At 37.4% G+C, this 15140-nt stretch overlaps 1 pseudogene; it reads left to right on the top strand.

Annotated features, from left to right (window-relative positions):
- Positions 1 to 9896: 9896 nt before the first annotated feature.
- LOC114052927 lies at positions 9897 to 10732 on the top strand (annotated as a pseudogene).
- Positions 10733 to 15140: the final 4408 nt, after the last annotated feature.

Genomic DNA, 15140 nt, shown 5'->3' with positions numbered 1-15140 from the left:
TAAAATGAAATTCAATACAGGTAAGTGCAAAGTCTTGTATTTGGGTACAACACAAGTATTAGAAAGAAAAGGCAAGGTTAAACTGTAGTCATTCTGAAAAAAGATCTGGGAGTTTTAGTATACTGCAAGTTCAATATGAATGAATGAACAGTGCAAAATGGTAGACAAAAAAAAAGGTAATGCATTCTTGGACTGCATTAATAGGGGGCATAGCTAAGAGGAAGAAAAAGGGGGTAAATCCCACTGCTCTATGCCCTCATCAAACCTTATCTGAGTTATTTTGCTCAGTTTGGAGTGGCTCAATTTAAAAATGATATTGTTAAAATGGAGAGTGTCCACTGGAGGGCAACTAGGCTGGTGAAAGGTCTTGAGTTCATGTCATAGGAGAATTGGTTGATGGAACTGGGCATGTTTAGCATGGAAAAGAGATGACCCACGGAAGAATACGGTGGCTATCTTCAAGTAATTATGGAGCTATCATATGAGGGAGGGATCTGAATTATTATCTTCTACCTTAGAGAGCCAAACCAAGAAAATTGGATGGAAATTCCAGAGGCAAATTCAGGCTTGAGATCAGGAAAATCTGCTTGTCTATTGGAGCTGCCCTAAAGTGGAATAGGCTGCTTTTGGAACAGTGGGTTGTCTTTCCTTGGAGATCTCCAAAAATTGCTTGATGCATTTTAATATAGGTTCCCTTTGTGTATAGATTGGAAAAGATAGATATTGAAGTCCCTTCCAACTATCAAATTATTTAATTATGTTTTGATATTTTGCTATCACATAACATTGTATAGTATAATAACTTACTACCTGGGGATGCAAAGACAAAATAAAAAAAAAATCATAGTGCCCTCAGGAAGATTTTATTTTATTTGGATCAACTCTGTTGGAGGGTTGTAGTTCAATTTGTTCTTTTTTGTTACCCTTCCTTCCTTCCTCCCTTTCTTCCTCCCTCTTTATACCCTTTCCTCCTTCCTCCCTTCACCCTTTTTCCCTTTCTTCCTCCCTTCCTACAACCTTCTTTCCTTCCTCCCTTCATTCCTCCCTGATTTCCTTCCTTTCTTCCTAAAAAACTTGTGTTGCCCTCACGACTTCTTTATTGGTATTTGGTATCATTATTCCCATTTTTTTTCATTTCTTATGGCATCCAAATGCAATAAATAGCTTATTTATGCCTCAAGCCTTAAGTTCTTTTTCAAAAAGTGCATTTATTCATCTTGCCTCTGAATTGACTTAATGTGCTCAAAGAGCTCAGTTTTATTTTTTTTAAGTTTCCTTTTGCTTAGCAATGACATACTTATAATATGTTCACCAGTAACAAGAGGTATTGTCAAAATTTAATGTAGGACTATTGTGTGGGAGGAAAAAAAAAACCTTACGTGACTCTCTAAAGGACACACAGGTAATAAACCTTAGAAGTGAGACACTGCCTGACTCCACTATATAACATTACCACTAGGTTTTTTTTTTTTATTTTTTAACAGAAAATAACATTTTAAAATTTTTGAGAATCTAAAATTGAATATTGATACAAGCAACTGAACTTGCTTAGTTAATTATTTACATTTCAATTAATTAATTTCCATGGATGAAATGGAAATTAATTAATTGAAATGTAAATAGTAACTAAGCAAGTCACTCCATGGCCATATCAAATTTCTTTGTACATTTATTCCCATTAATTTTTCCTCTTAGTTTTCTTCCTATTCTTATTAATTCCTATTTGCCCCATTTATTTATTTATCTGCTTGTTTTTATATTTGTTCATATATTTATCTATGTAGCTATTTATTTATTTGTTTGTTTATTTATTGCCTTTCTTTTTCAGAGGCAGTATGGCATAGTGGATTAAGAACCAGCCTCAAAACACAGAAAACATGGTTCAAGTCTTGCCTTTGGCATATAGCAGCTATGTGACCCTGGACAATTCAATTAATTTCTCAGAACTCTAGACAACTCTCTAAGACTAGAAGCGGTAGAAAAGGTGCCTAATGCATGAGTAGGTAGAGTTTGTTGTGCAAATAAAATAACATATAATAATTACATATATATATATATACATGTGATAAAATTACATGTGTGTGTATATATATATATACACACACACATATATATCCATTATTTATGCCTATTATTTCATTGTCTCAGATTACATTTAACTCTAAAACTTTGTCAATCTTAAGTGTATCATAGTATTCTATTACATAAATATTTTGTAATTTATTTAACCATTCCCATCTAGATGGACTTTTACGATATTTGCCACTTTTTTTTACAAGTATTTCAAAATCTTTGCACATATGGGTCTGCTTTTGTTCTTGATAACACAGTAGAGGAATATTTTCAACAATGAAAAAAATTGATTTTAAAGACCCCTCCATGATTTCTTGTGCATTTTTATCTTTCTTTAACTATTCTTACTGTCTGCAGTCAGGGAGTGAAAACAAATTCTTTCTGAGAGGTTAGAGCAATGGTAGGAATAATAATTGTTTACTTTGGGAACTCTGGCACTTTTACTGCTAAGTGATTTGCATTCACATTTGAATACCTACATAAATTATAAGTCCATCTGTACCTCAACTCAGGAATCCATCTGTATTTAGGCTTACCAAAATAACTGTGCTATTTTAAATGTTGACATTTCTTTATTTATACTTTTTTTTCTATTTATTTCTACCCCTACCCCCACTCTATTATTCTAATTGGATTTTTCTACACACTCAGGAAGGAAAATCTTGGGATGAAAAAAATTCAGAGTAAATGTCAGTGATATAGAGGGCCAGGTTCTCTAAACCTGCCACAAATTAAGACAGGTGACCATATAATTAAGGCACAATAATTTTTCAGGAAGTGTTTGAAGGTAGGATGGTTGGATCATTGAACAAATGAATGAATGAACATAAATCCTTTTTCCCCACTAGTGAAACAAAAGGCCTGAAATCAATAATTCCAAAATATTTTTCCTGCTGAGAGCATGGAGTGGAGAGCATCCATTCTTCTCTTTCCTATTCTGTAGATAATTCTATGGAATTCATTCCTATCCAACAAGTGTTTATTAAATACTCTAGTTTATTATAAGAATTGGAGATACAGAGAAAAAGACAAAAGTATTTCTGCCCTTTAAGGAGTTTACAATGCTCTGGGAAGGGAGAGGGGAATAACATGAAAACAGATAAAGTTAGAGACTGGACTTGTTATTTTATTATCTTAAAGAACTCCCAGGTGAAAAACCTCCCTTTGTCAATGCACCTTGGCAACTTCTCTGCAATTTAATGTCCCAGGGATTTGACAGAAACACCAAGGGTTAAAATGAGTTGCCCAGGGTAATTCAACCAAGATGCATCAGAGGCAGACCTTAATTCAGGGTCTTCCCGTTTTTGAGGTTGACTTTCTCTTCAATACGTCAGACAAGTTAACATAAAGCACATATACAGTAAATGCAAAGTAATCTGGAGGGATGTGGAGAAGATGCTAACTGGGATAAGTGACACCAGATTGGAGTCATGAAGTGAATGAACAATTCTAGGACTTGAAAGTCAGGAGAGACAATATTACAAACATGGAAAACAATGGCCTATGTTCTGTAAAAGTACAGAAGTAGAAGCTGCATGTTGTATATTGGGTACCAAAGAGTAAGCCAATTGATATGGAATTTAGAGCTCGTGATGGAATGATGGAGAATCATTCTGAAAAAAAAAAAGTGAAGAGCTATAAATAACAAATAGAAGTTTGGATTTTATCCTAGAGGAAATAAGGAGCCACTGAAGCCTTTTTTCCACATTTATTTATTTCATTTTTAATTTATGGAATAAAACAAGCATTTCCATAACACTATAATGAAAGGATGATTTCAAATGAAACTGCAAATCTATTATGTACAACTTGCTATTCTTTTAAAATATAATAAAGTTATGTATTTTTTTCTTTCCTTCTCCCTACCCTAGAGATGACTACCATTAGGCACAAATAGGTATGTGTATATACATATGTACACATACATAGAATATATATACATATATTCTATGTATGTGTGTGTATATATATATGCACATGTATATATACACCTGCATGCAAACATATATACACACATACACATACACACATATAGGTACTAATGCCTGCCCCCTCCCCATTACTTTGATTTTTTTGCATATATTTTATCTATGCTTCATTATGCTTTATGTAGAATCTCTCCTAATAGAATGTAAGCTCTTTGAGGAGATGCTTTGTTTCATTTCTTTGTATCCCCAGTACTTCTCAGAGGTTATATTACATGCCTGGCACATAGCAGGGCCTTAATAACTACATGTTAATAGACCTTCTTTAAAAGAATCATTCCTGAGTTCCTAGCAAGCAGAGAAAACATAGATACGAGAGTTGCTGAAGTCCATTTGCCTGTATTTATGAAATTTTATGTTGTTTTAAAGTAAATAAATTAATCAGATGTCTAGGTAGATGGGGTGGGGTTGGTTGGAATCACAGACTCAGGCTATCCCTAAAGTTTTCTCGCACCACAAAGCTGTTCTGAAATTTAGAGTCCTGTGATACTGAAGATGACATCAACAACTTAAAAATTCTCTCTCCAAGTTGCTTTTGCAAATTACTCCTCTTAGTAGAAAAGAAGCAGGCATTGAGGAAGTACAGAGATTCCCTTCGGCTTTCTTGTTTAAAACTACCAATTGAAATAAATTTCTGTTGGCCAAGAGGAAATATTCTTTACATTTCACAAAATCCTTAAAGGTATATTGGGATATTTTAAAAGATATCCAATAAATGTGAATCGATAATACTACAAAGGGGGGAAGAGACAGCTTTGAAATAATGTATAAAAAGAGAAATTGGGGGAAAAATCTCAAGACGTTTCTATGTTTAGAATAACCTAGTTTTGTGGGACAATGGAGGTCTTAAAATGTTTATGTGATGCAATTTTTGCCATTCAGCCATTTTGGTCATGTCCAACTCTTCTCAACCCCATTTGGGGTTTTCATGGCTACAATACTGAAGCGGTTTGTCATTTCCTTCTCTAGCTCATTTTATAGATGTGGAGGCAAACAGGTTTAAGTGACCTGCCCAGGGTCACACAGATAGTAAGTGTCTGAGGACGAATTTGAACTCAGATCTTCCTGATTCCAGGCCAGGCGCTCCATATAGTGTGCCACCTCTCTGTCCTATACAATTCACAAATTGATAGAACTATGTCATTTTAATTAGATAATTTCCTAGTTGGAACTATTGGAATGCGATTCTGCCTTTGTATCCTAATCAACTAGCTGAGTGCCTGGCATAGATTAGATATTTAATAAATGCTTGGTAATTGATGGGCCAGTAGAGCTATCATTTGATCTGTGTGGGCAGTTTTTATTAGTAGAGATGTCAACTTCTGATCCTATGTAACTTTTATCCCTATCATCCAATAAATGTTCTGTACTGGATCTACCCAACACTCTTGAGTCCTCCTTGAAGGAATTTAAAATGTTGTAGACACCTGTGCAAAAGCAGAGTCACTGATTTCACTTTCCTTTCATGACTTGATCATATTCTTTTCTTGTCATACACATCATTTAAGATGTCTGACACAGTTGTTTCATGTGAGCCTTTCATAGAATTTGCTGCGTCTTGCTCACACTCACCTTGCTTTTTACCATTGCCTTTTAGACGACTTGAAATTTTTATTTATCAGAGACTTCAATGTTCATTATTTGTAGTCATATAGCATTACCAGGAAAATGTTAGTGCAAAGAAATAGACTTTCATAGCAGGGAGTAGCTTGAGACCATTCTGGGTAAATTGCTTAACCCAGTTCACCTCAGTTTCCTCTTCTATAAAATGACCCAGAGAAGGAAACAGCAAACCACTCCAATATCTTTACCAAAAAACTAGACAAAACAAAACAAACAAAAAAACCCCCAAAAAACAAACAAACAAAAAAACCCAAATGGGGTCAGGAACAGTCAGACACAACTGGAATGATGGAACAGCGACAACAAAAACAGTTTCCCATGCTTGATCAAGCCTATTTTCTAACACAATACTGAGACCAACTCATTATTCACTTGCATTTCTTGTCTCTAATATAAGTGCTGATTGATTAGCTCAGTGTATGGACCACCTTACTGCTCATTATAATCTGTACAAGTAGGTAAGGAGTATCTAACAAGTATTGTTAATTTTCCAAAGGTGCCAGAGTGGAAGTCACACAGACTTTGAAGTCATAAGACTGGTTTCAAATATCACCTTTGTCAATTTTCCTCGTATGACCTTGGGCAAGTCCCTTAAATTCCCCAGAATGTGTATATATATATATATATACACACATATATATATATATGTGTGTGTGTGTGTGTGTGTGTGTGTGTATACATATACATGTATATATGTGTGTATATATATACACACATATATACATATATATTATATATATACACACACACATATACATATATATACATATATATAGGCAGCTACTTAGCACCATGGATAGAGTAGAATCAGGAAGACTCAACTTCCTGACTTCAAATTTGGTCTTAGATACTTACTAGCTGTGTGACCCTGGACGAGTCATCCAACTCTGTTTGCCTCATTTCCTCTTCTATAAAATGAGCTAGAGAAGGAAATGGTAAACCACTCTAGTATCTTTGCCAAGAAATTCCAAATGGGTTCACAAAGAATCAGACATGACTCAACAACAACATATGTATATAGATGTGCATGTATGTACAGATTCATATGTACATGCATACACATATGCATGTATACACAAACATGCTGTGTTGCACATGTGTTGAGTAGGTTGTATGCCTGCATGTATGTAACATGTATGTATATGTATGTATACACACACCATACTATAGTGTAATCTAATCTAACAACATAAAACATGTGAGCAAATTGGGGAAAATTGCATCTGAGTTCCATTCCAAATTTCCGTCTATGACCCTATTCTCATGGTATCTTCAGACATTCAAAAATAATACTAATATAGTGAAGTCATGCAGTTGAGACTAAGTGGCATGTGATATATGCATCTGCAGAGGAATGCCCACAATGGGACTCAGGTAGGAGAGAAGCAGTGAACCAGCTCCCCACTATGTACAGGGCTACAGCCATTGTCACAAGAAGCAAAGCTGATGTATGACCAATATGACCTCATTTTTAGTCTTGCCATTGTTTCCTGCAGAATAGATGAGGGAGATAAGACAAATCTTTTATAGAGCAGTCTTGCTTTAAGGAAACTGAACTGAACACTGGGATAAACAAGTGTGTCATGTTGCCCCCAAAGTAAACACATGTATATTTGATTATAATAATAATTGTCATTTATATAGCTTTCTAAGTGTTGTACTTTTTTGACACATGTGGCCTTACTACGCTTCACAACAACCATGTGAGTAATAAACTAAAATATTATTATTTAATTTTTTACATATAGAAAAAACTAAGGCTCGTATTGATTTAGTTTCCTGCTGTTGACACACAACTAAATGTCAGAAGCAGGATTAAAACCCAGGTGAGACTCCAAGTCTATCTTCTGGCTATTCTTCTAGGGATACTTGGGATATTTGGTAATATCCCAAATAGACTCAGACTTTCAGAGGAATAACCAGTCAAACCACCATATTTAAAAGCCACATGAATATCTACCTCAAGGGCACTAATTAAGGCCTTAAATTCCCAATTTGCCTCACTGGCTTATTTTCACATGTTTTAATGAGGCAATTGGATGTGACCAGGAGATTATTCCCATGGGGTTTTACAAAAACCTAAGATGCTCTTTGAGAAGTGGGTATTTCCTCCTGTTCTAGAATCTGTTTGGCTTTGTCATTCCTTTGATGTTCACTAGGGCTTCGGATCTTTTGTGTCACACTGTCTATACACAGAGAGAACAACTAGACACTTTTTCATCTGTTAATGCTATTTCCCAGTATAGGAAATAGTTAGTTAAAATCCAACCTAGCAGGGACTAAAGTTGTATCAGATGGAAAAGTCACATAGCTGGAGGGTATGGCAGTGAGAATAGGAAGAATGACCAAGAAAGCCTTATTAAATAGGCCTCCAGTGATTCAGACATACAACTGTATTTCTATGACCTAAGGACAAGGAAAATACACTACATTTTGGATGTCATACACAATCCTTCAGATGGGAAGCATTAACTGGAGATGTAAGAAATGGCATTGGTAAGTGAGAATCATCTCCCACCCCATGTCCCAGAAGTTTATAGTATTGGGATTTAGAAAGAAAAAGGTGGGGGGAGAAACAGGGAGGGAGAGAGAGAGAGAGAGAGAGAGAGAGAGAGAGAGAGAGAGAGAGAGAGAGAGAGAGAGAGAGAGAGATCCTAAATACTTTAGGTTATTATAAATCATGACCTCAATATTTACAAATTGATGTAGAAATTCATGTTATTTTTCTACGTATCTATTTCACCATATGTTCATTGAGTGCCTATTATGTGCAAAGCACTGTAACAGGTTGGGGATACAAAGACAAAAATGGAGCCATCTCCATTTTCAGGTCATACAAGCAGGTATGTCCTTGCTATTCTGTGTCAGTTTACTTCAAGCACTAATTTAATGGGAAAAGTCAGGTCAAGCATTCATTCTGCACCTACTTCGGGCCAGACACTGTGTTGTTAACCACTGGGAAAACAAAGGAAGGCCAAAAAACAAATCCCTGATCTTCAAGTGTTCACAATGTAAAGTGTGTATGCATGGGAGGGTGGAGGGGGATTGAATGTAAACAACCGTAGGATAAATTATATATAATCACAGAAGGAAGTCATTAGCATTAAGCAGGATCAGGAAAGGCTTCTCATAGTATGTGGGACTCTTCCTGGGACTTGAAGGAAGACAGGTAAGCGAAGAGGCAGAAATGAGGAGAGAGAAAATCCACTGCTAGGCCATAGTGGCAAAGCACATATTCATGAGCTGTAGTGTTGTGTTCAAGGAGCAGCTAGGATACCAGGGTCATTGAGCCATCGAGTATATGGAAAGGAATGAGGAATAAGAACAGTGGAAAGGTAGAAAAGGTTATGAAGACCTTAAAAAGCCAAACTGATGATTTTCTATTTGATTCTGGAACTGACAGGGAGCCACTGGAATTGATTGAGCAGAGAGTTAAGACTGCAGGGGTGCAAAATTAAAAGGCCGCACTTGAGGACCTAGAGGGCCACATGTGGCCTCGAGGCCACAGATTGCCCACCTTTGGTTGAGCAGGTCAAACAGAAGCTTTAGAAAGACCAGGTTGACTGCTGAGTAGAAGATGGACTAGGGTGGAGAGAGGCTTAAGGCAAGGAGATTAAGATGGAAGGGCAGGGGTAAGAGCTTTGCTATATCATACATGAATTATATGGAAGACATTCAGTTTGAGATTTTGGATTATAGAAAAGTCAACAAGCATTTAGTAAACACTTCTTAGGTGTCCCACCCTGTGCCTAATGCTGAGGATGCAAAGAAAAACAAATATCCACTGCCTCCAAGGAGCTAACATTCTAATATGGAGACTACATATATAAGAATCATGGAAAGAATTAGAAGAAGACAATCTTACGCTTGATGAAAGGAAGAGTTTCCAAACAATCTGAGCCATTTCAGAGTGAAAGAGGCGACTTTGGCACTTATATGGATACTTGGTGACTATGTTGAATTTGGATTTTTTTTTTTGACTCCCGTGGATTAGACTCCATATTCTCCAAGGCTTCCTTCTAGTCTGTGACTTAGTGATTCTTTTGGTTTCTTTCTGAGGGGTTCTCTTGGTGTGGGAGGGGCCAGGGCTGAGAGCCACGAGGTCTTCTGAGCTTGGGTCCGAGACAGGACACGTTTAACTCTTCTGGGCAGCCTGAGTCCTTTTGCTCTAAGCTGATTGGAGCAGGTCCCCTGCCACTGCTGCCCTCTACAACCATGTCCAAGCCCTCAAAGAAGCTGGTGGAGGAAAGCTGGGAGAAGAACCAGCCCCAGATGGCCGTGCATGACTGCAGCATTTCCAACATGCTGGATGCCCATGGTTTTCTTTTTTTACTTTAATCCACATTACACAACTGATTCTCAGCCACGACAAGTTAACAACGGTGCTACCAAATGTGGCAGAACCAAAGAATCTGGAAGTGCTGACCTCTTCTTAATCACTAGATTGAAGAGCTGCCCAAGCAGTTCAACAGCCTCCACAAACTTAAACACCTGAACCTTGGTATAAACAGGCTAACTACTTTGCCTTAAGGACCTGGCTCTTTCCCAACCCTAGAGATCCTTGATTTGAATTAGAACAACTTGAATGAAAATTCTCTTCCTGGAAACTTCTTTTCCCTTAGCACTCTGAGTTCACCTTATCAAAGTGATAACAATATTGAAATCCTACTGCTAAATACTGGGAAACACCCAAAGCCACAGATATTCAGCCTCAGAGATGATAACCTTATATCATTGCCAAAAGAAATTGGGGGATGTATGCGATTGAAGGAACTACACATCCAGGTGCACTAACTGACTGTCCTTCCCCCTGAGCTCAGACACTTGGATTTAACTGGTCAGAAGCAGGTCTTCAAAGTGGAGAATAATCCCTGGGTTACCCCAGTTGCTGACCAGTTCCAGCATGGAGTGTCTCAGGTCTTTGACTATATCCATGCTGAAACATACAAGGACCTCTATGGCAGAAACGTGCAGGCAAACCTAGAGCCTCTGAAGAATAAAATGACAAATCAAAGATCAGCTCTAAACCTCTGACAACCAAGAACAAATAAGGATTTGGCATAGCCCGAAGTGCTCTCTCTCTCTCTCTCTCTCTCTCTCTCTCTCTCTCTCTCTCTCACACATACACACACACAAACACACACACACACTCCATGCTTTCTGTTTCTAGTTGTCTCAATTCTAACCCTTATTTCCTTGGCTTTTTAGTCATTTAGGACAATGCTGGATTTTTGTAGATACCTGTTTTTATGGGTCTTATTAAAGGTGTCAAATAAAGTGAAGATTTATTTTTGATTACAAATTCCAGAAAAAGTCTCACTTTTTAAAATCTTGAATAAGAATCGTGAAGTTCCATATTATCAAGAAAAAAACTATAGCCATATAATCCTTTACTATAGCTTAACACTGCTCAGTCAGCTATTTATGTGTACACTAACATATAAATGTCTTTTATTCTAGTAAGTCATACATATATAACCCCTTGGGCTTTCATCTGTGCTCTTGTACCACCAAGATATGTTCATTTTCCTTATAAATAATTTAAATAAAATACTTCATTCATTAAAAAAATTCTTCCTGACATCCCAGTCCAGATCTTACCCCTTTATCCTCATTCCCAATGAATTCATCTTGTTCCATTTTTGATTGCCCTCTGCAAATGGATGGTCCCCATCCTTGATTGTCCAGTATGTTTGACCATATATGTTAATCTTTTCTCTTGAAATTGATGTTTGAAGTAACTTACCACAAAGTAGCAGGACAATCATGGCCATCCACCTTCATGTTTAAAAGCCTGAGATAAGGTGAGAATTCCAATCATATTGTTTTGTCCCCTCCTCACACCTTTCAGATCAGTGTCATCTATCCTTTAAATTTCAGTCTAGTTCAGCATTGTGAAACCTTGTCCTAGGCATGATGTGATCTATTCCTGTTGAACTTACCTGTGATTTCATTGGTACAGAGAACTCCTATTATCAACACAGGTCTGTATATTCTCTATAACTTATAGTCATAGAGAGATGTCTAGAGCACTGAGAATGTAAACAACTTGTCCAGAGTTTGGCCAGTCATATCTGACTCTTCATGACTCCATATGGGGTTTTCTTGGCAAAGATGCCGGAGTGCTTTACCATTTCCTTCTCCAGTAGATTAGGGCAAACAGAGATTATGTGACTTGCCCAGGGTCACACAGCTAGAGAGTATCTGAGGCCAGATTTGAACTCAGGTCTTCCTGACTCCAGACCCACCACTCTATCCACTGAGACCTAGCCCTCTCTAGTTACATGGCCAGTATGTGTCAGAAGCATTACTGAACCCAGTTTTCCTCTCTTTGAGGCTGGCTTTCTACCGAATACCATGCTTTATCTTCTGAGTATATTAGTTCTAATATAAAGCATCGCTGAGTACCACCAATACTCCTTAAATAAAATCTCATTAAAAGAAAAATAAATAAATAATGAAGTAACTTGAATCAGATTGAAAGGCAGGGCTTTGGTTTGAAGGCTGACTCTCCCATGTAATGGCCAGTTTTAAATTACACAAGTTACTACTCCTTTATAAGGCTCATTTTCTTCATATGTAATGTGAGTGGATTAGATGAAATCGTCTCAGGTCTTCCCAGCTCTAATTGTATCAACCTGTACTTCGAGGCTACACTGTGACTTTATATGAGTGAGATGTAGTTGGGGAAGTGTGCCTGAATTTCAACCAATAAAATATATGTTTTTCATTACCCTAAAGCAATGGAAAATTTCTGACCACAAACAAAAGTTGTCAGAGGTCAACTCAACAGACCTGACAAATGTCTGGGAGCCAACATCATACTACAAACACCATAGTTCTGCCCCACCCCATCTCCTCCCTTCAGTGTGTGCCCCTGGTCAGTATTTATGTAGTACTGACTTTACTTCCTGTTCTATCTCAAGTATCTAGTTCATAATCAAGGCCCAGATCACTTGCTTCATGTACCATTACAATCCTATTCTGCATGCTTCCCAATTTCCAAAATTGCTATTCAACTTGAAAACTTCTTTTTCATAGCCATTTCTTCCATTCATTGTTCTGACCATATTAACCACCTCTTAAGTTTATAGTTATTTGTAAACACAATACACAACCATGACTATCTTCCTTCACATGATTGATTTCTAAGATCCTTCATATTTGGTTAAAATAGTCATCACCTGAGCTACTATTTAGCACTTGCCTGTGGAGAATCCAAATTGAATGAAGAATGGTACTTGGTAGAGATACCAGAGTTCTGTTTTTGACATCCAAGAAATTTGGGTTCAGATACCATTTGTACTTCTTTCCAGTTGTGATACTCACTTCATCTCTGTGTTTCCTCATAGATAAACTGGGGGTATTTGAGCTAGGTGGCCTCTAAGTAACCAAGATCCATGGTTAGTTCAGGAGGCAGATAATTTACTCGGAAATTTGAGCAAGTAACAAAATTTCTGTCAGCAATTATGGGCATGCTAAGTGCTAGGGACAAAACATCGCCCACCTCAAAGAATTTCATTCTAATCCAGAAAGGCTATATATAAAGGAGAATTGAAAAAGGAGGGGAGAGAAAAGCCCTGGGAAAGAGTTATGGTGGAAAGTGAGGAGGTGAAATCTAAAGAATGAGTTTATCTAAAAGTGGAATGAGTCTAACTGGAACCATTCCTAAAATGGCGATCTAGGAGAGAGAGTCACCATTTAGAAGACAGTAGGCCTTGGAGTAGAGGTAGTTACGTGGTGGGAAAGTGGCTAGCAAAGAAGTAAGGAAGACCAGAGGTAGGTACAATATCTGGTGATCTATATACACTCTAGTTTCACCATAAGTAAAAGATTCTCTATCATGCTTGTGCCTGATTTCCCAGTTGGGAGTATATTTGTGTGTGACCATTGCAGTGGGGTGGAGTTATTCCTAATCTTTCAAATGCTTAGAATCACTTTGATTTACAAACATCTTTCTAATGGATGTAATTTGGATTTTACCAAATCAGGATTCTGACTGAACTCTGCCTTGGTAATTCTTTGAGGCAGGTCAGTATAAGCTCAAAGACAGCAAGAAAGAGGAGGAGATAGAAAGCCCAGCCCCACCGAATCTTTGCCTATAGGCATTTTTCTTTACAAGGACAAGGTAAAATCCATGATTTCTTAAGCAATGTGATTATTTTCTTACCAAAGGAAACCTTTTAGAAGGGTCCATTGGGTACAGCAAAGAAATTTCTCAATTAATATTCTGACAGAGATAAGAAGAAGATCAAAGGTCTGAACACAGAATCAGAAAATATGGGCCCTGTGGATAAATCGGCAACCCAAGTACTGGGAGGGCAATCTGTTTTAGTTATGCTTTCGAGCACACTTTCAATCTAATTTTAGTGCATAATAGAAAAACGAATGTGCAGGTTTCTAAATGCCCTGCATCTGCTGAGCCATGGTTTAGACACCAGCTGTTTCTGTCCTCTGCTAATAAGCAGCACATGAGACAGCCAAACTAAACTGATGTGTTGGACGTGACCTTGGGCCTCTCCGGACGGGGCCCTCACGACGTTCATGAGTTTCATGACGGCATCTTCACCGTCCTTCGGGTTGCTTTTTGTGAAATCTACATGGTCAATAACTGCAGCCCCAAATGGAGCCAGTATATGGAGTTTGACAGCACCTGATGATACAAGCCTGCCTTGAGAAACACCTTAAAGCCAGAATAACTTTGTTATGTATTTACTTGTTATCTATCAATTGATTAATTGTGGGATAGAAACAATATGTAGAGTCACAGGAAACTATCTTAACTATCTTTAATATGTTATTGTATATGACTACACATGTATATCCTATATCAATTGCTTGCCTTTTCAATGAGGGTGGGTGGGGAGGGAGGAAGAGAGAGAATTTGGAACTCAAAGTTTTAAAAAAGAATGTTAAAAAATTGTTCTTGCATGCAACTGGGAAATAAGATATACAGGCAATGGGGTATAGAAATCTATCCTGCCCTAAAGGAAAATAGAAGGGGAAGGGGATAAAGAAGTGGGGGGTGATAGAAGGGAGGGTAGATTTTGGGGAGGGGCATTCAGAATGCATGCCATCTTGGGGTGGGGGAAGGGGAGAGATGGGAAGAAAATTTGGAACTCAAAATCTTGTGGAAGTGAATGTTGAAAACTAAAAATAATTAATAAAAAAATTCAAAAATGTTATTGTATAAACTATTCTCTTGGTTATCTTCATTTTACTCTGTATCAGTTCATATAAATCTTGCCAGATGTTGTCAAAATCATTGCTTTCATCATCTTCCCTGAAGGTAGCTATTGGCACATTGGAGAGAAACTCCAGCCTTGTAGTCAGGAAGACCTGAATTTAAATCTGTCCTCAGACACTTACAAACTGTATGACCCTGGGCAAGTTACTTATCCTTTGTTTGCCTCAGTTTCCTCAAACATAAAATGAGGATAGTAACAACACCTACCTGAC

The sequence above is a fragment of the Vombatus ursinus genome, unplaced genomic scaffold (assembly GCF_900497805.2).
Source record: "Vombatus ursinus unplaced genomic scaffold, bare-nosed wombat genome assembly UNPS02014810.1, whole genome shotgun sequence".
Lineage (NCBI taxonomy): Eukaryota > Metazoa > Chordata > Mammalia > Diprotodontia > Vombatidae > Vombatus > Vombatus ursinus.
Note: the sequence above shows the minus strand (reverse complement) of the source record. Positions and strands in the feature narration are given on the sequence as shown.